This window comes from Ovis canadensis, chromosome 14, assembly GCF_042477335.2.
Source record: "Ovis canadensis isolate MfBH-ARS-UI-01 breed Bighorn chromosome 14, ARS-UI_OviCan_v2, whole genome shotgun sequence".
Lineage (NCBI taxonomy): Eukaryota > Metazoa > Chordata > Mammalia > Artiodactyla > Bovidae > Ovis > Ovis canadensis.
In genome coordinates, this window is record NC_091258.1 from 18,071,812 (window position 1) to 18,093,900 (window position 22,089).

The window sequence follows — 22,089 nt, forward strand, 5'->3', positions numbered from 1 at the left end:
GCCTCACAATTCTGGCTGCCAAAAATATCCTTCGTCTTTGCTTTCTGATGTCTTCAAGTCCAGTTAATGGTACACAGCTCCCTAAGATCAAAACAGAAGCTTATTTTGCCTGTTTAGCCTCCAGTGTTAATCAAACCTTTGTGATAGATACTCCAATCATTGACATAGCAATACACGCAAGGGAAAATTGACGCCTGGAGGAATTAAACAACAGTCCCTGTAAAGTTTATCCACCATTTAATGGAAAGGTTTGAACCCAGGTCTGCAGAAGACTTGATGCTCTTGCCTCTCCCAAGTTGCCAAACACGGCAGCCCCACCCCAACAACACTGTCAACTATGATTCCTTCTTGTCCATCTCCCGAATTCAAAGCCGTCTCATTTCTTCCTTAGACTATTCTATTTCTCATGAGGCTGCAACATTTCCACCTGGTCCCCTTGCCAACCCTTCCTTTAAATTGTTCATAGGATGGTCTTCTCAAGCATAACACCAACTGAGAACATGGTGACCTTGGAGGTTTGATGGTATGAGGATAGAATTAGGACAAGGGAGCTGGCGATGCCTGAACTCCACCTTTGCCAAGCATCTCTTTGTCCTCCGAGGACTGGTGGGATGGGTGCACCTGAAAGATGAGACTCCACTTGACAAGCGAGACATGGTTCCTGCCCTCGTGGAGCTTGTACTCTGAGGGCCTCTGCTCAGAACATGGTAGGTATGCTCTGCTCCACTGATGTCTGTATGGACTCAGAAGGGAACGGTGATGCCCCGCTGATGTCTGTAATGGACTCAGGAAGGTTCAGTGATGCTCCGCTGATGTCTGTAATGGATTCAGGAAGGGATGGTGATAAGGTTGTGCTACATTCCTGCCAATTCAGCATGCTGTTGCACACTGCTCACTAACCACCACCAGAGAAAAACTCTTTAGAAAAATCAATATCTAATTCACAAAAATGTTTTCTAATACCCAAGCCAAATTATGGGTTTTCTCACCTTTTCTCTGTCTCCAATAAATCTAAAGTTTGGCCAACTTACTGAGAAATACATAGATATGTAATTTAGGATGGAAACCACCTGCAAATTTCATTTTTGTGTTCTTTCCTTAAACCAACCATGATTTGACTAGAAGTGTTCAAACAGGCAGGCTCAGCTTGAGGAGCTATTCAAAACCATATTCAGAATCCACTGTTTGCCTTTTTTTATGAAGCTTTTGCAGACATGATTTTGCTAGCTTTTAAAAATGGGCTATTAAATTTAGAATATCGGAGAGCAGAGCACCGGGGAGTCTAGACAGTGGGGGTGGGTAAGGAAAACTCTGGTGAAGATAGTTGGCGAATTTGGGAGACACTGAAATGACATTATGGGAAGCAGAGGATGACTCCTAAGGTGTGTGCCGTGCAGACAGGTGCAGGGAAGAAGCCCAAATGACAAGCTAAGACATGTAGGTTGTGTTTTGCTTTTTTTTTTTTCATAAAGACTGTGGACTTAAAAAAATATATTCACGACTAAAGTTGAGAGTTCTGTTTTATTGGGTGGGAATTTTTAGGACTTCAAGCCCAGGAGACAGCATCTCAAGTGACCCTGAGAGAAGCACTCTGAGGAGGTGAGGGGGGAGCCAGGTTCAAGGGAAGTTTTGCAACAAAGGGCAAATGGTCTGAATATCAAAAGATCACTGAAATTAAAGAAAACTAGATATCCCAAGTTTAGGAATTTAGCACATTTCTGTGTATGGGAAGATAGCAAGAGTCTGGGCTCACTGAAATCATTCTTTTGATAAGCAGCTCAGGTATCTGGGGCCAGACTCTTTAAGAGTTCCTTGAACAGCAAGGAGATAAACCAGTCCATCCTAAAGGAAATCAACTGAAAATTCATTGGAAGGACTGATGCTGAAGCTCCCATAATTTGGCCACCTGATGCAAAGAGGTAACTCACCAGAAAAGACCCTGATGCTGGGAAAGATTGAGTGTAGGAGGAGAAGGGGGTGACAGAGGATGAGATGGTTGCACGGCATCATTGACTAACTGGATATGAGTTTGAGCAAGCTCTAGGAGACGGTGAAGGCGGGGGGAAGCCCGGTGTGCTGCAGTCCACGGGGTTGTAAAGAGCCAGACACGACTTGGCAACTCAACAACAACAACAAACCCTGTGTTTTCACATCCTGAGCGTCCTCAGGGCTCGCCAGCTCACTATCCACAGAGGCTGCAATTGCTGGTGACTGGGACATCCTTGTTTGCTTACATGGAAGGAAATGTTCCATTTCTCAAAACTTCCTGTTGAACACAAACATTTCCTGTCTAACAGGGCTGACTTGAATGGTAATGAATCCTTTGGCTCTGGGGGTGACCAAGCAGAAGCTAGTACTATCAGAACTGCTGCAAAATCAGATGGGAAGGTAGCTAACTCTGACGTTTTTAATGTATGGTCCATAGAGTCTGCTTTTTCTTAAAGGGGTTAAGTGGAGGGGAAAAGGAGATAAAGAATCCAGATATTCTTTAAAAGGCCAGAGCTCTAAAGACATTGGGTCCATTCCATTTGGCCACATTAGATTAACTAACTAGCAGGTTTTGCTGAGTAACTGCTTACCCCTTAGGGTCAGGTGCATTGGTCTACCCGCTCGACATGATTAATTATAAGCACCGGTGCAGTCCTTGAAGGTATCTGCATATCTGACCCTGGGCCTTGATTCTATGAAAGGATTTTTTCCTGTATTTGATGGTGAGCAACCATACTTGACCATTCTAGACTTCCTTTATCTTGCTAGAAAGGGACTACAGTGGTCTTGAGACAAAACAGGACACCCAGGCTCCCTGTGTTTCCTGAGGAAGGGCAGGGGACAGATCTGTTCATCTGAAGAACCCACAAGGCTAGAGGGAAAATTTTCCTCCCCAAAAGAAAAGACAGTGCCTCTTAAAATCTGCATTTTCACGATAACATTCTCCTCCAACTAAAAGACGTCACTTTCTATCATAAAGCCTTATAAATCTTGAATTTATACAGAATTATGAGATGAGGCAGAATCACAGGCTCTCGGGTTTGGAGGGGAGGGGCTGGTGATGCCTCCATCACGAAATCAGATGTTTTCAATGATAGCGATTCTCCTCAGCCCTACCTCCAGTGTTCCTGCTGGCAGAGTAGAGGAAATTTCTTTGTGTAATTATTTGAACTTTGCAGATAATGAATGAGAAGCATTTTGAAAATCTGACTCCCTTTCCACTCTTCTCTCCACAATGCCACTTGAGTGGTGCTTCTAAAACATGGATGTGGAAATATCATACACTCACTTATAACCCTCCATCCTCTCTTTACCTAGAGCCTTATTAACAGAGAGAGACATTACATGCTTGAGGTGAGGCAGGAAGTATATAGATGAGCCTTTTATATGTTAAAAATCATGTATGAAGTTTAACATGTATTATGTAAAAACATACCAGCACATTGAGAGAGTCAGTTTCTAGGTAAGTTGATCTCTAGGTAGGAAGTCCGGCATCCCCAAGGAGGAGAAAGGGGCCTGGGGCTCTCGAAAGGAGATGGGGTCTGGAATTCTCAAGGAAGAGGAAAGGACAAATTTTTTTTCTACATGCTTTAGTCGTAATCACATAAAATGTTTTTTTCTTTGAGCCTGGAGCTTATGATTACACAACAAAACAACTCAGCTTAAACTCTGCACTAAGGATTATATATATATAATAGGATTATATAATATATAATATTTATATAACTATACATTAGTTTATACATTATTGAGAAACCTGTATGCAGGTCAGGAAGCAACAGTTAGAACCAGACATGGAACAACAGACTGGTTCCAAATAGGAAAAGGAGTACGTCAAGGCTGTATATTGTCACCCTGCTTGTTTAACTTCTATGCAGAGTATATCATGAGAAACGCTGGGCTGGAAGAAACACAAGCTGGAATCAAGATTGCCGGGAGAGATATCAATAACCTCAGATATGCAGATGACACCACCCTTATGGCAGAAAGTGAAGAGGAGCTAAAAAGCTTCTTGATGAAAGTGAAAGAGGAGAGCGAAAAAGTTGGCCTAAAGCTCAACATTCAGAAAACAAAGATCATGGCATCCGGTCCCATCACTTCATGGGAAATAGATGGGGAAACAGTGGAAACGGTGTCAGACTTTATTTTTCTGGGCTCCAGAATCACTGCAGATGGTGACTGTAGCCATGAAATTAAAAGATGCTTACTCCTTGAAGGAAAAGTTATGACCAACCTAGATAGTATATTCAAAAGCAGAGACATTACTTTGCCGACTAAGTATATTCAAAAGCAGAGACATTACTTTGCCGACTAAGGTCCGTCTAGTCAAGGCTATGGTTTTTCCTGTGGTCATGTATGGATGTGAGAGTTGGACTGTGAAGAAGGCTGAGCACTGAAGAATTGATGCTTTTGAACTGTGGTGTTGGAGAAGACTCTTGAGAGTCCCTTGGACTGCAAGGAGATCCAACCAGTCCATTCTGAAGATCAGCCCTGGGATTTCTTTGGAAGGACTGATGCTAAAGCTGAAACTCCAGTACTTTGGCCACCTCATGCGAAGAGTTGACTCATTGGAAAAGACTGTGATGCTGGGAGGGATTGGGGGCAGGAGGAGAAGGGGACGACCGAGGATGAGATGGCTGGATGGCATCACCGACTCGATGGACGTGAGTCTGAGTGAACTCCGGGAGTTGGTGATGGATAGGGAGGCCTGGCGTGCTGCGATTCATGGGGTCGCAAAGAGTCGGACACGACTGAGCGACTGAACTGAAGTTTATATATTATTTAATAATATATTATATATTTATATATTTATTATTGTATAATTACACATATATAAATAATTATATTATATTTATATAATATAATATGGCATACATTAATATTAAATATAATATATTATATATTATATATTTTGTATTATATTATTTATAACAATAACTATAATAAATATAAATAAAATAGTAAACCACATATTATATATATATCTATAGTCCTCTGCCTCAGAGGTGGGATGCAGATCTTCGTGATGACCTTGACCGTAAGACCATCCCCCTGGAGGTGGAGCCCAGTGACCCCGTCGAGAATGTCAAGGCCAAGATCCAAGACAAAGAGGGCATCCCCCTAGACCAGCAGAGGCTGATCTTTGCAGGGAAACAGCTGGAACATGGGCACACCCTGTCTGAATACAACATCCAGACAGTCCACTCTGCACTTGGTCCTGCGCTTGAGGGGAGGTGTTTTAAGTTCCCCCTTTTAAGCTTTTGACAAATTACATTGCACTTTTCTTTCAATAAGGTTGTTGTATTTGCCCCAAAATTATAATGTTTATATTATATATATAATTATATTATATATTATACATATTAAATATTATATAACACACACAATGCATATAATACAAATTATATATTACAATATATATTTATATATTTTATCTTATATTATATATATAATATATATAATCTCTGTACTAAGGATTAAGGATTAAACTCTGTACTAAGGATTATATATTTGAGCCGGGAGAAATATCAGTAACCTCAGATATGCAGATGACACCACACTTATGGCAGAAAGTGAAGAGGAACTAAAAAGCCTCTTGATGAAAGTGAAAGAGGAGAGTGAAAAAGTTGGCTTAAAGCTCAACATTCAAAAAACGAAGATCATGGCATCCGGTCCCATCACTTCATGGGAAATAGATGGGGAAACAGTGGAAACAGTGTCAGACTTTATTTTGGGGGGGCTCCAAAATCACTGCAGATGATGATCACAGCCATGAAATTAAAAGATGCTTACTCCTTGGAAGGAAAATTATGACCAACCTAGATAGCATGTTAAAACGCAGAGACATTATTTGCCAACAAAGGTCTGTCTAGTCAAGGCTATTGTTTTTCCAGTGGTCATGTATGGATGTGAGAGTTGGACTGTGAAGAAAGCTGAGCGCTGATGAATTGATGCTTTTGAACTGTGGTGTTGGAGATGACTCTTGGGAGTCCCTTGGACTGCAAGGAGATCCAACCAGTGCATTCTAAAGGAGATCAGTCCTGGGTGTTCATTGGAAGGACTGATGTTGAGGCTGAAACTCCAATACTTTGGCCACCTCCTGAGAAGAGTTGACTCATTGGAAAAGACTCTGATGCTGGGAATGAGTGAAGGCAGGAGGAGAAGGGGACGACAGAGGATGAGATGGCTGGATGGCATCACCGATTCGATGCACATGAGTTTGGGTGAACTCCGGGAGTTGGTGATGGACAGGGAGGCCTGGCATGCTGAGATTCATGGGGTTGCAAAGAGTTGGACATGACTGAGCAACTGAACTGAACTGAACTGGTGGCTCAGAGGTAAAGAGTCTGCCTGCAATGTGGGAGACCTGGGTTCAATCCCTGGGTCAGAAAGATCTCCTGGAGAAGGAAATGGCAACCCACTCCTGTACTCTTGCCTAGAAAATCCCATAGATGAAGAAGCCTGGTGGGCTACAGTCCATGGGTCACAACGAGTCGGACATGACTGAGTGACTTCACTTTTTTTTTTTTTTTGAAGGATTATATAACAACAATGTATCCTGCTTGAGGACATATTTCTCCTTGAGAACCTTCTGAATAATCCTGTTATCTTAAGATGTATATTGTGGGAGTGGGTCTGTAAGACCTTTACAACCTTGAGACATTCTTTTGATTTACTGTAATAACCAACTGAAAAAGTATACAGCACCCTCGCTAAGACCAGTGAGGAGGGCACTCTGTCCCCCTTCTGATGTCTGTGTCAGAAGTTTTCTCTGTCCCTTTTTCACTTTAATAAAACTCTGCTTCACTAAAGCTCTTGAGTGGTCGAGCCTGGTCCCTGGTCCCAGAGCTAAATCTTCTTCTTCGGAGATCACAAATCCAACCTCTTTCACCACAGGCTATCAACATCAAGCTTACAATTCCAGCTCATAATTTCAGTTGAAATGTTTCTTTACAATATTAAATTCCCTGGTGGCTCAGTGGTAAAGAATCAGTCTGCCCAAGAAAGAGACATGGGTTGGATCTCTGATCTGGGACGATCCCGCATGCCTTGGAGCAACTGAGTCCGTGCACCACAACTGCTAAGCCTGTGCGTTAAGCCCAGGAACTGCAGCTACTGAAGCCCACATGTCCCAGAGCTCATGCTCTGCAGCTCATGCACACCACAACTAGCGTACAGCCCGCGCAGCAGTGGAGACCCAGCACAGCCAAAAATAAATAAATTAGAAAAAAAGTTTTTTGAAAGTGAGCATCAGCTTGAGACCAAGAAAAAACTCTTTACCAAAGTGTCATAAATACATTCTGAGCACCATTTAAGAGCATGAGATCTAGACTCCTAGACCCTAAACTCCAATCAACTTAACAAAGACATTCCAGAGTACTTTGTCTCAATACTATATTGTATTGATTTCTCCCAGTCCCAAGTGTAGGGGAAAGGTGGTGATGGGCACACAGGAGCTCAGATTTCGCAGACGGGGTGAGAAGTCCACCGAGCCCCCCTCCACTGACACCCCGTCCTCTCCTCACTCCTGTGACATCCTGTCACCTCATCTCTCCACCTCCCTTCCAGCTACTCATTCATTAGCTCTGTCTTCACTGTTGGCTCTTCCTCCTGGTAGAGTTTTTCAAGGCTCACTTCCAGATCCTATCCACTTCTCAGTAACGCCAAAAAAATAACAATACTTAATATGAGCCAGACTCTCCTCTACACGATTTGCTCAAGCTCTTACATTAAAGCTACAAATGTACCATCTCCTGCACTTGCCTCTGTTCCACACATTTATCCAACCCTGGGCTCATCCTAAACAGAGCCAAGTCAGCTACCACAACCTCAGCTCACCACCGTTACCCCACACCTGTGGTTATCAACCAGGGGCAATTTTGCCCCCCACCCAGGGGACAGGTGAGAACAACTGGAGACATCGTGGCAGTCACAACTGGCAGAGCGCTCCTGGCATGCAGTGTGTAGAAGCCAAGGAGTCACGGATTCTCCTAAACACCCCACAGCACACAGGCCAGCTGCACAGCAAAGAATCACCCAGCACAGGACTGTCAATGGTTCTGAGAATGAGAAACTGCTCTGCACCACTTTGTGGCTTCCCTGGTGGCTGAGATGGTAAAGAATTCGCCTGCAATGCAGGAGACGTGGGCTCAATCCCTGGGTCAGGAAGATCCCCTGGAGAAGGGAATGGCAACCCACTCAAGTATTCTTGCCTGGAGCATCCCATGGACAGAGAAGCCTGGCATGCTACCAGTCCATGGGGTGGCAAAGAGACAGGACTGAGCAACTAACACTTTATATCACTTTGTAACCTCTTGGTAGGAAAACTGACCCATGCGCACGGGTGTGAGTCCAATCTGCAGACTGAGTATACCAGGATTGATACTCTTAGCCCTGACCTCTTCTTTGAATTTTACAACTTTCCTGCTTTGGGGTATACCACTTGACATCCCCATTCAGTTCAGTTCAGTTCAGTCGCTCACTCATGTCCAACTCTTTGAGACCCCATGGACTGCAGCGCACCAGGCCTCCCTGTCCATCACCAGCTCCCTGACTTTACTCAAACTCATGTCCATTGAGTCAGTGATGCTATCCGACCATCTCCTCCTCTGTCGTCCCTTCTCCTCCTGCCTTCAATCTTGTGAAGCATCAGGGTCTTTTCCAATGAATCAGTTCTTCACATCAGGTGGCCAAAGTATTGGAGCTTCAGTTTCAGCATCAGTCCTTCCAATGAGTATTCAGGACTGATTTCCTTTAGGATGGACTAGTTTGATTTCCTTGCAGTCCAAGGGACTCTCATTAATTCTTCAGCGCTCAGCTTTCTTTATGGTCCAACTCTCACATCCATACATGACCACTGGAAAAACCATAGCTTTGACCATAGAGACCTTTGTTGGCAAAGTAATGTCTCTGCTTTTTAATATGCTGTCTAGGTTTGTCAGATACTAAAAACTCAGTGTATCCAAAATTAAACATATGGCCCTTGCCCTTCCATATACCCTCCTCCATCTCAGTAAACAATAACACTGTCCGATCAAATGGACAGTCCAGAAACCCAGTAAACCCCATTGGCAATTTCTTCTTCTTCTCCCTCCGGAATTCTCTCCAATACACACACTTGTAGCTTCTACCTGCTAAGGATCTCAGCCCACACCTGTCTCTCCATCTCTCTCAGCGCCAGCCCCTGGTCTGTCTCCCTCCCATGATTTCTGACTTGGGCGATGGCCGCCCTCCCCTGAACTCTGAATCCCCACTCCACACCATCAATGATGAGTCTGCAGAGACATCACTTTAAAACTGCTTTCCTGATTTCTTTCTTTTTTCCCTAAGTTTTAAGGTTATTGAATAGATATTTTCCCCAGTCCTAACAGCATCCTTCTCTGAGCAGATTTCCTAGTGTGATGATGGTCTATCTGTTAGGGTCTCAACAAAAAACAGATGGCACACTCAACACAGGGTGGTTGGGATCAAGACGGTGGTGTAGGAGACCCCCGCCTCCATCTCCCCACAAGGAGTCAGTCAGACTGCTGTTTATGAATGAAAATAGCTCCAGGAAAGCCACGGAGTCCACCAAACAAGCTTCAGCAGAACAGCAGAGCAAAAAGCCTAGGATTCCCAGGAATAAATGTGTGTATTTTTTCCTGATCTTCACACTTTTAAGAGTACATTATGTTTTTCATCAGTGCTTGCCTGCATCAGTGGTACTTGAGGTACTTTCAACTCTAATTTTTTTCTGGCAGTTGGAAGAAACCCCTCCCCTCCAAAGAAAGAGAGCAGGCACTTAATAAATTAAAAATAAAAGGCTTTGAATATGTATCAAGCACTTGCTAAGCACCAGGTCCTATGCTGAATGACTGGATGACACCGGTGAAAAAGACTGGCACGGGCCCAAAGATTTTACAATCAAGGCTTTTTCTGATCATGAACCAAACATCTTCACAATTAAAACTGTTTCAACAGAGAAGACTGTTCTACTTGTTTCTGTAGTCCTGTCATAACCATCTCCTGAAAACAGTGGCTTATGGCCTTTTCCCCTTTACCTTAATTCTTGCATGAATTCTTGCCCATTCTGACATTTGAAACGAACATTCTTTATAATTTTCATCTTTTTTGTTTATTCCCTCCAGGACTGAATGTCTAGCCAGTCATCATGCAGGATATGAAAAATCAATGCATTGTTGCTCCAAATGTTATCAAAGAAGGTCATGCTCTATCGATTCCCCAGACCACACTAAAGCCCTAAATCGAAATAATGACAAACCCTTACCCATTTTCAATGATTTTTATCAGGCTAAAGAGCTATTTTATAAGTTTTCTGCTATAATACAATCCTGCAGCCTTGCAAGAGCCTCTGGTTTCAGACCACCAAAACTATTTGATTTGAATAAATTTAATATTGGGTGCTCTGGACAGTAATTGATTTATGGCTTAATGAGTCTCCAAATACAGTATGTTTTAAGGCAAATTATCTGCAGGGAGAGCATGCTGTGGTGGAGCACAGAAAAGTTGAAGTGAAAGTTGAAAGTGAAGGATTCTTACTGCCTGTTCTTGTTGCCACAAATAATGTGCTTGCTGTGTACTTGAATATCACCTAGGAGACCCTCGAACCTTTGGCCCTTGGTTGAAGAATGTCTTCAGGATTCAGAGTTTCACTCATATAGCTTAAATTTATGGATGCTCTTTGCCCTTGTCCACTGAAAAAAATATATATAGCACAACCTAAAAGCTGAGAATTGTGTTTTATTTGGGAGACAAAACTAAGGACTTGAGCCCTAGACGCAGCCTCTCGGATAACTCTGAGGGACTGCTCTCATCAATTCTTCAGCGCTCAGCTTTCTTTATGGTCCAGCTCTCACATCCATACACGACCACTGGAAAAACCATAGCTTTGACTATAGAGACGTTAAGAGGGGAGCCAGGCTATACAGGAGATTTTGCAACAAAAACCTGGTAGTCAGAATTCAAAAGATTACTGTTAACTACAGAAAGTCAGATATCTCAGGTTAATGAATTTTGTGCTCCTCTGTTTGGGAAGATGCAAACGCCTGGGCTCACTGATTTCAGTGCACCTCTGGGGGCCCGTACCCTGTGGTTTCCCGTCCTCAGTGTCCTCAGGGTGCACCGCCAGCAGTGGCTGCCGTGGGTGATGACTTGATGGTGGGCATCCTGTTTCCACTCTGAATTCCCTCAGGGCTCACTGTCAGGGTGGCTGTAATGTGATTGGTTGATGGCTGCCACATCCCTTGGTTACTGATACAGCAAGCGACACTTTTTTTCACACCCTCAACAAAGTCAAAATGGCTAGAGAGAATGAAATTCGTGGAACAGCATGATGGAAGAGGAATCGAAATAAATGGAAAGTCAGGAGACCTGGTTTCAATGCCTTAACGTTTCTGTTCATTGAGTAAACACAGAAGTCATTTTCTCCTTCGCACTGTGACCTGTGAAATGAGGTACTGGACCAGATTAAAAATCACAAAGTAGCAGCGACCTGGCAGGATTTGGTCTGCAGATGTGTTTTCTTTGGGTTGCACAGTATAAAATAAACAAAAGCAAACAAATGCAGAAAACAACATGGTCAAGAATTTTAAAGCCAACAGATGTCCAAGCAAATTCCCAGTTTCCAGCTTCTTCTATCAGAAGGTTCAGTCACATACATCTGCATTCCTCGTGGACACGGCTGTTACAGCTATGCAGCTTCTACCCAGTTAAGATGGGGCCCGAGCAACCAGACTGTCACCATTGCCCCACTCCCCATACTGGTCCCTGAGATTTAGGTAGAAGTTATTTATTATTTATACTCACATGACTCCGTCATTCTCTTATAGTGGAGAACCATTTCGTTTTCTAACTAGCGATAGAAAAAAAAATATGTACAAGGGCAGGTAGACTATGAAAGCCACTTGATTCAATAAAAGTGGCAAAAAGAACATGTTCTGCGAACTCAAGGCTATTTCTAAGTGTGTCATATGCAAACAGGGTGTGAGCTTACTGAAATGATGCAACGGGCTTATTTCATTCATTGAATAATGTAGACAGAGTTTTTGTGTCTCAGATGAAAAGACCTCAAGGTCTCTTCCCAGTTTTAGAAACTTGAAAACATGTGTTCTGCTGTTAGAAAAGCCATTTATTCATCTTTCTCTCTCTCTCTCTATTTAAGAGTAACTCACATACAAGCCTGGAAAATCCATGGACGGAGGAGCCTGGTAGGCTACAGTCCATGGGGTCACTAAGAGTTGGACACGACTGAGTGACTTCACTCTCACTTTTCACTTCCATGCATTAGAGAAGGAAATGGCAGCCCACCCCAGTGTTCTTGCCTGGAGAATCCCAGGGATGGGGGAGCCTGGTGGGCTGCCATCTACGGGGTCACACAGAGTCGGACACGACTGAAGCGACCTAGCAGCAGCAGCAGCAGCAGCACATACAAGCACATTGATGTCCATGGAGAAGAGGATCTGACCATATTAACTGGGAAAGTATGACTGGACAAAATGAAACACTGCTTATGTTCAGAACACGTACAAGCCCATTCATCTATACTCTGCCTCCATGGGTGAAAAACCACCTATGCTCTGCAGCTGGGGCAGAAATAAAATTGCTAAGGTGGTGGGTGGCATATTGATAAGCTGTATATAGAAAGATGCTTCATCTCCCTAGCTATATATCAGCATCTGCCATCTACAGCAAGAATTCTTAATCTGGAGTCCATGAATCCAATTATGTCCTGCATTGGAATGGGCCTGAGAGGGTGTCTGAAATATTCTAAAGAAAAATGCAAATTTTCCCATATCTATGCCCTTGTACATTTTTCTAAGATGATGATCCATAGCTTTCACCAAATTCCCAAAGTTCCACGACTCCCCGCTCCCCAAACTTAAGAACCACTGAGACACAGTGAAAGTCACTCAGTTGTATCCAACTCTTTGTGACCCCATGGACTACACAGTTCATGGAATTCTCCAGGCCAGAATACTGGAGCGGGTAGCCCTTCCCTTCTCCAGGGGATCTTCCGAACCCAGGGATAGAACCCAGGTCTCCCACATTGCGGGAAGATTCTTCACCAGCTGAGCCACAAGAGAAGCCCAAGAATACTGGAGTGCGTAGCCTATCCCTTCTCCAGCGGATCTTCCTGACCCAGGGATTGACCTGGGGTCTCCTGCATTGCAGGCAGATTCTTTACCAACTAAGCTATCAGGGAAGCCCCACTGAGACACACAGAGTATCAGTTAAGCAAACCAATCATTTATGTGTTCTTGCTGGGGCAGAATCACAAGGACTATATTTTCAAAACCAAAAGTTGGGGAGCAGATTTGCCTACATAGCTGGAAATCAAGACAGGATACTGAAATGAGGATTGCTCCAGAAAACTCAGGGCATAAGGTCACTTTAAAACTAGGGTCCTCAGGATGGGATGGGGGCTGGGGAAATGTGGTTTACCAGGGGTCAGGCCAGACCAGGTAGAACCAGCAGTTGCCCTGAAGACCACAGTGTTCTTGGCAAAGTCAGTACTAGCACTGGGATCTTTTATCATCTTGTGCAGCGGCATTTCCATAAACCCAACCCCTTGCATTTATTTGAGAACAGTCCCTCTTCCCTGGCCCCCTCACACACACACATGGTTAGTGTTATTTAACTATTACAACACTTAAAAAGCAAACAGGACTCTGCAGGCACATTGCGAGCCATCGGTGGTGTTATCATCTGCGTGAAAGTACCCTACAAACTGTGAAGAGCTTTACAGATGAAGGAGCTTATTTTTATTGGTGGACAGACATGCATGCCAATACACTCCATTATTCTTGTCTGGAGAATCCCCATGGGCAGAGGAACTTGGTGGGCTACAGTCCATGGGATCGCAAAGAGTTGGACACAACTGAGCAACTAAACACAGACGTGCAAGGCTCATTCTCTCTCATTCTTTAGACGAGAATTAAAGAGCTGAGAGCCTTAATGAGAATTTAGTGGTCCATGGCTTACTCTGTCCCAGAGGCCCTAAAACACACATAAGAGACGTGTGTGGGGGCGGTGTTGATACTCAGTCATGTCCAACTCTTTGCGACCCCATGGACAGCAGCCCGCCAGGCTCCCCTGTGGGATTTTCCAGCCAAGAATACTGGAGTGGGTTGCTATTTCCTCCTACAGGACGCACGTCTCCTGTGTCTCCTGCACTGCACGTGGATTCTTACCACTTGAGCAATCAGGGAAGCTCACACAGAGAGGCAGCAGGACCTTACTTTCAGAATGACTCAGGCTCCTCTACGATGCCCAGGCAGCAAAGCCATGAAGTCATAGGGTTCTTTGTAAAAATCAATGAAACAGTGTCTCTAATTATGAACACTTGTACTCATCATACGCTCACTGTTGTTTTATTTTTGGTTTTGTAGAAAACCATCTTATCATAGAGTCTAATAAACAGAAGAGGCAGAAGGGGCACTAAAGTTTTAATCAAAAGGATTTCCCCGATTTTACCCACATGACTTTATCAACTCATTTTGTGCAACTTATAACAGACTGCTATTTTATGAAACTGCAACAGAGAAGAACAAACCTGAAATATACGTAACAGCCCATTCTCAAGGCTCTGACTGCCAGGCTCGACCTTTAAAGGTATCACAATTTTCATTCATATAGAGATAAAAAGTTGCAAAACAGAGAGTATCATTTGTCTTGCTGGAGGTTTACAGAAACCTTGTGACTTGACCGCAGGAACAGCTGCAAGAACAAAGGATTCTGGCACTAAGAAGTTTACAACAACCAGCCACACCCTTTCCCCTCTTGGAATAAAAGAAGCCTGAATCCTAAGGTGGAGACGATGGTTCTTTGGGACACTAGTCCACCATCTTCTCGGTCTGCTAGCTTTCTGGATAAACTTGCTATTCCTCGCCCTAACATCTCATCTCTCTCTTTTTTATTGGCCTGTCGCATGGTGATCAGTATGAGCTTGGACTCGGTAACAGAACCACCCTGTTTTAAGGGCTTCACATATAGAATCACATTTGATCCTTGCAATAATCTTATGAGTTAGATACTAACAGAATCTGCATTTTACACATGGTGAAACTGAGGCTCAGGGAGATACAGGTATCTGCCCAAGGCCACACAACTGGAAATAGTGAAGCCAGGACTCTGGTCTGAGAGATTCCAAAGCTGCTGCTCTTCCTTTCAGGCCCCACCCTCTTGTTCGGTTCCTGTCAAAGTCCAGTCCACTTTGGAGAATATCTGGGAGAAAAGAGTGGGAGAGCCACCAGGACGATGGGCCTGTTGCATAGCAACCCTGTGCTAGAGCCTAGCGAGGGGAGACAGGCTCCTTAAGTTTTTAAAGCATCACCACTAAAAATAGCCTGAGCTATGACAGCTCGACTCCAGGTCTCCTCCAAGAAAAATCCATCCCACCATCGAACGTCTTTGCTGTGTTGTCCTTGAGAAAAGCATGTGATGTTATGGGAGGCTGGGCATCAGCAGCTTTTCCCAAAAACCATACCACTTCATTTCACTCCACCTCCGAGGTGAGGGTGTGCTGTGTATATGGGACTCGTGAAATATCTATCTCCATAATTTTTTTCCACTCCAAGGCTGGAATTCAATACAGGCCGAGGCAAGAGAAGTCTACTTGATTGCAAAACATGGCCTTCGGCTTCCCTATATTAATCTTCCAGAAATTAATCACCTCGGCTGGAATCACCTTAGGTACAGACGTTTATAATGCCCACATTTGTCACTCCGCGAGAGACCGTGCCAGTTCCAGGGGCACCAACTATAAATCTCATACCTTCCAAAGAATATTAGATATTTAATTATATCTTGAGAAAACTCTTCACCTAGTACCTGGACGGTCTCTGGGTCCTTGTCTAAGGCTGATAATTAAAAGGACTGTCTGAGCCTGCTGCATTTCTCTAGGAGTCAGAAAGTTCCCATCACAGTAATTACTGAGCCCGAATGTTGGCCTGGCTTGGGTAGACATGCGAAGCAACAAGAGAAATTTAAATGCAGTCATTTACCCACAAAGAATTTCTAAGCCAGTTGGCCATTTATTTATTTAAGGCAGAATAACGGTCCTTCAAGCCATTCATCTCCTAATCCCCAGAACCTATGAATATGTTAAATTACTTGGCAAGGGGAATAAGGTGACAGATGGAACTAAAAGTACTAATCTGCTGACTTTAAAATAGTGAGATCATTGGCATCAACATACACACATTACTGTACATAAAACAGAAAAGCAACAGGAACCTACTGTATAGCAGAGAGAACTATATTTAATATGTTATAATGACCCGTAAGGGAAAAGAATATTAAAAACAACAGAAATATATATGTGTGGTGTGTATTTCTGAATCACTTTGCTGTATGTCTGAAATTAACACTGCATTGTAAATCAACTATAATTCTCCTTACAAAAAGTATTTAGCTCAAAAAAATAAAATAGTGAGATTAGCCTGGATTATACAAGCGTGCCCAGTGTAATCTCGGGGTTCTTAAAAGTGGAAGAGGGCAGCTGAAGAAGAGTGTCAGAGGAATATATGACTAAAAGAAAAAGGCACCCAGAGATGCAATGCTGATGGCTTTAAAGAGAGAGGCACGAGGTGACACTGAGTAACAAAGGAAGGGCCGGTCATGCTGGGCCTCCAAGGCCTTGATACCAGTTTGGATTATCTGCTGAGAGTTCTGGGTTTGCAGGATTTTAAGTAGACTGCCAACAGGCAATTCAAATGTAAGAAGACCCCTTTTGCTGCTACACAGAGGACAGGTTGAACTGGAAGAATCCAGGGGCACTAAGCCATTCCCCCATGTGGGGAGATGACAGTGGATCAGGTCTGGGCAGCAGCCGTGGAGATGGAGATGGTCAGGGACAAGCTGTATTTTGAACACAGGACTTGACTTGCTGTGAGAAGTAGAGGATGGGGAAGGTATAACACCTCTGGGTTTGCTTTTATTGCCACTGCCACAGTTTTCTTAAGCAAGAGAGACACAAGGGGCTGAGTGCTTTTATCTTGTCCGTTAGTCAGTTGTTGCAAATATTTAAAGTGAAAGTCGCTCAGTCGTGTCCGACTCTTTGCGATCCCATGGACCACAGTACACCAGGCTTCCCTGTCCATCACCAACTCCCAGAGCTTGCTCGGATGCATGTCCATTGAGTCGGCTATGCCATCCAACCATCTGGTCCTCTGTCGTCCCCTACTGTACACTAGTCAATTCTTGCAAATATTGGGTTGGCCAAAAAGTTCATTTGGGTTTTCCACAACATCTTACTGAAGAATCCAAATGAACTTTTTGGCCAACCCAATATATTCATTTGCTCATTCGACAAGGGTTTATTGAGTGCCAACTACATACCACATGCTATTCAGGTGCTGGGGATACAGCAGTCAATTCAATATAAGCCCTTCTCCCATAGTGCTGATACTCAAGTGGGTTAGACAGACAACAAATAAATGTAAAAATCTATAACGAAATTTCAGACCAGTATAGGGCTATGGAAAAAAAAAAAAAAGCAGGGGATTACTACTTCAGACAGACAGAAATCCTGGCTAAATCAAGGAAATCACAACTTCATTAGTTAGGCTAATCAGAAAATAGAGATGTTAATTTCATGGTTAAGATAATTAGCATTAACAGCAATCAGGAGTTGTCATGAGCCCTGCCTGAGGCAGCTACCTCTTTTTTTCTGTCAAAAAGTGTGAATCTTGAATTGGACCATGGAGAATGCCTCCATTTTTGATAGAAGGAATGAAACAGAATGAAGAAAACAAGTAAAAAGGTGGAAGTGAGGAGAAGGCTAAGAAATGGGAAGGGTGAAACCGAGGAGGACCCTGCAGAGCCCGCCCAAGAATGAAGACCCATTCTGAGTGCCCCATTGCTTGCTTTGGCCTCCTAGACCTTCCCTGAATTCCAAAGGGCAGATCCAAACAGCTACTAATTAGGGGAGTGAGGGAATACAGAAAGAAAAAACAGTGCAGCTGTGGGGCCTGGTCACACTGGTGACGGGAGGGCTGTGCTTAAGAGTCTGTTACAAATCTCTGAATTCTTCTATAGGAACAAAGACCTCCACCCAGGGAGAGGATGGTAGCTGAAGGCTGAGCACAAGCCCAGAATGGCTGGAACCAGAAGGCTGATGGTGGAGATTCCTGGAAGGCCATCCTGTTATCTTACCACCAACCAATCAGAGGAGGGTCACACACCGGCAGCCCTTTCCCCAAATGTCGCTTCTATCAAGCCTCTTCCCTGGGCACATCTGGCCTTTTGAGCAGGCGCCACCCTGTTCTACTTGCACGGCCCTGAAATAAATAAACCTTTCTCTGCTCCAGAATTCAACATTTCAATTTGTGTGGCCTCACTGTCCATCGAGGCCTCCCTGGTGGCTCAGACAGTAAAGAATCTGCCTGCAATGCAGGAGATCTGGGTTCAATCCCTGGGCTGGGAAGATGCCCTGGAGAAGGGAATGGTTACCCATTCCAGTGTTCTTGCTTGGAGAATTCCATGAACAGAGAAGCCTGTTGGGCTACAATTCATGAGGTCACACACAGTCAGACACGACTGAGCGATTCACACTTAACTAACTTAACTACTGTCCCTCGGGGACACGAACTTGGGTTCAGCAACAAGGGCGTGGCCAGGCCTCAGCACCAGACTTTGCCAGTCTCATCACTGTGGCTGGATGGCTGCATACTTGCTTAGAGATACAGGAGCACCCATTTTCTTGATTTCAACAAGAGGAAGGAAGAAGTGATGAGAAAGTCCTCTCAGGCTAACAGACTTACTTTACCAGACATACCTGAAACGGATGATTTGTGTATTTCAGTACAGAGTTCCCCTACAAAATTAAATTTCCTTCTCATTCGGATATTACTGAAATTGCAAAGACCAGAAAAACACTGCTGCTCCAACTGGAGATTCACCAGTCCACATCAACAAAAGCAATCAGGCAGGTAAAGGCTTTTGAAATCGCTCTGTGCTAAAAATAGAAGAGTTAGCCAAACGGTGAGCACACAATAGGACAAAAGATGTTAGACTCTGGGCTTCCTGATTGGGGGGGCGGGGGGAGGGCAACCGGGCAGCATTCAGTTCAGACGGATGAGTGCATAGGACGATGTGAAAATGTACACTAGTTGCTATGTTTGAGAAATCAATTAGTAAAATAATCGAGTGTGACTGTACCACTACCATGTAAACAGTGGCTCTGATTCTTGTAGCAATGCCTGGGACACAGCCTTCAGAGTAAAAATATTTACCGTCTATTTATAGAGATAGCAAAAAAAAAAAAAAACCTTATGAAATAATCCATAAACATGTATTAAGCAACTGCTTCTAAGTATGAGACACAATGCCCAGTGAAGATTAATCAAGATATATGTCATAGGAGATCTTTTGTTTTTTGAGAGGTTTTCATGCTCAGGAGAGAAAATGTCAAAATAAATTGTGGAGCTGATGACAAAAAGGAGGAGAAGGAGAATATTCATCACTGATTAAAGTCTTACTATTTGTTTAGATCTCACTAAAATTTTATGTCTATCATTACATTTAATCCACAAAACAACCCTATGAGAAAATCACTGGATTATTCACATTTTACAGATGAGGAAAGTAAGGACCAGAGAGGGTAAGAAAGTAGCCCCAAGTCACACAGCATACAAAGAATGGAGCTGGGGTTCAAACCCCTGTATTCCGTGCTCAAAAATCCTGCTTCATGCTGCTCCCACTGATCATGTAACGAGGGGGCACTTGATTCAAAACGAAAATACATGAGAGTGTAAACTGCAGCTCATATTCCATATTAAATACAGGAAAAGTCAGCAGCTATTTACCCTACTGAATGGAAGAGAAAGAATCCTACTCTTTGGCAGACAGAGATGAAAAGGCACTTTTTTAGAGGTTATAACCCAACATTGGGTTATATGTTGGGTTATAACCCAACATATCCTTTGAGAAAGAATAACTTTAATGACGTCATATTCTCAGCCTCCACTGATAAAGCAAGAACCTGCTCAAATTTCAGTCCATCAGAATGCAAGTTGTATTCAACTATTAAAACAGTATTTTTGAAAAAAAAAAAATCTGGAAAAAGTTCATGCTATATAAAGTTCAGTGACTTGTTTTTTAAAGCAGGATATACAACTGTATATAGGTTAGCATATTCCATACCTCCTGACACCAAGACATTGAATAACAGATTTCAACATGTAAACTTTGAAAGCATGTAAACACAGCAGTGCTCAAAGCCTAAAAACATATTTGCTCAGTCACTTGCTCAGACTCCTTCTCCAGCTCTGCCTCTTATTAACCCTGCAGCCTTGGACAAGTGGCCCCTTCACCTGTCAAGATGCCAATTTCCTCATCTGTAGCTGAGTCATCTGAACTGGAAGATCTCGGGAGACACTTCTCTGCCTCCACAGTGCTAATAAATGAATTATCCACCCTTTGGTCCCAAGAAGAGTATTTTTCTTTTCTTCCTATCTTTGTTTTATGATGCTTCTCAGAAAGTTAAAAGTGAATCATGATGGACCAGGTTTTGGCATGGTCTGAGGCATGACCTGGTTCAGGTGGCCAGTCAGGTAACTTCGGTTCTATGAGACTGTGCAGAGGTTAAGAGTCATCACCAACCCACAAAGCACTCACACCTCAGGGAAAGGCTGCTCTAAACTTCATGCCCCACCTCCACCCCCATGTGCAAGATGATTCCTTACTGTGTGCATATAATTTAAACTTCTGTCATTAAGTAGGGCAAGTGAGACAATGCTGATAAAACAACCTTCAAATCTCAGTCACTTAAAACAAAAGGGTATGTTTAACTCATATAACGAGTCAGTGTGGATCAACACTGTCTCAGGTTTGCACGGTATCTTCCCTAATGTCCGTATCAACTTCCTATCCTCAGAATATGACCTTATCTGGAAGTAAGGTCATCATGCAGGTAGTTTAGATGAAGTTGCCTAGAACAGCGTGGGCCTTTAACCCAACATGACAGGTGTCCTTATTAAAAGGGAAAGTTTGGCACCAAGAGATAGCATAAGGAGAGAGCCAGGTGAAGATGAAAGCCGAGATGGGGTGATGTTTCTACATGCCAAGGAATGCCAAAGACAGCCAGCCAACAACCAGGCATGGGTCAGAGTCTTCCTTACAGCCCTCGGAAGGAACCAGCTCTGGGAACCCCTCGATCTTGTACTTCTAGCTTCCAGGACTGTTTGTCCACATGATTCTGTTATTCAAGCTGCTAAGTTTGTCATAACTTGTTTATAAAGTTTGCAACCCAAGCAAAGCATCCAGAGATACTGAAGACTTTACCATTTGGTAGCTAAGCCTGTGGGACTCATGGCCTTCCCAGCAGTAAGACCGAGGGAAGAGCTACCAGGAAGACCTTCCGTGCCTTGGCCCAGGTCACTTCTGTTCTGGCCCAGGTCACTTCTGTTTGAAGGCTTTTGGTCAGCACTAGTCCTACAGGTCCTGGCTGCATGGCTGAGACAAACACAATGTTGGGTAAACACTCTCCCGTACCCTTCCACCAGGGACCTTCCCCAGACGCTAAATTTCAGCAAAATGTTTTGCTGGGTGGTAACTACACATTCTAGTCTCCGTCTTTGTAAGTTTCAGGGGCATTGGAAGAGCTACCAAGAAGTACTAGGGGTCCTTGGAAGGTTTCATTTCCTTTCAGATGACCACTGTAATGGAACTGTTGTAACCGTAATTGGCTGCCAGGAGTGTTGTACCAAGACAGACTCAGCTTTGCACGGATTCTGAGATGATGATCACTAGCAATCATGACAGGTGAACGACAGAAGGGAAGGGAGTACGTAGAGCATGGACGTGGCCCTCCAGTTTGAGGGGGAATAGACATGGATAATGGGGCAGCACTTATTTATGGGTCAGCGTAGAAAACAGATCAGAATGCCTGAATTTATGCCTCTGTCCCAAATAACATGGCAAAAGTCCTTCCCCAGAAATGTGTATCCCTTTGTGATTTTCAAACTGCTCTTACTTATGTTCAGTTCAGTTCAGTCACTCAGTCGTGTCCGACTCTTTGTGACCCCATGAATCGCAGCACGCCAGGCCTCCCTGTCCATCACCAACTCCCGGAATTCACTCAGATTCACATCCATCAAGTCA

At 43.7% G+C, this 22,089-nt stretch overlaps 1 long non-coding RNA gene across 1 annotated transcript in view; it reads right to left on the bottom strand.

The window, feature by feature from the left end:
* Window positions 1–220: 220 nt before the first annotated feature.
* LOC138418369 (uncharacterized) overlaps window positions 221–22,089 on the bottom strand; it is a 38,192-nt gene continuing 16,323 nt past the window's right edge. The window contains exon 3 of the long non-coding RNA XR_011248522.1: window positions 221–816. This is a non-coding gene — a long non-coding RNA (uncharacterized lncRNA). The remainder of the gene's footprint in view (window positions 817–22,089) is intronic.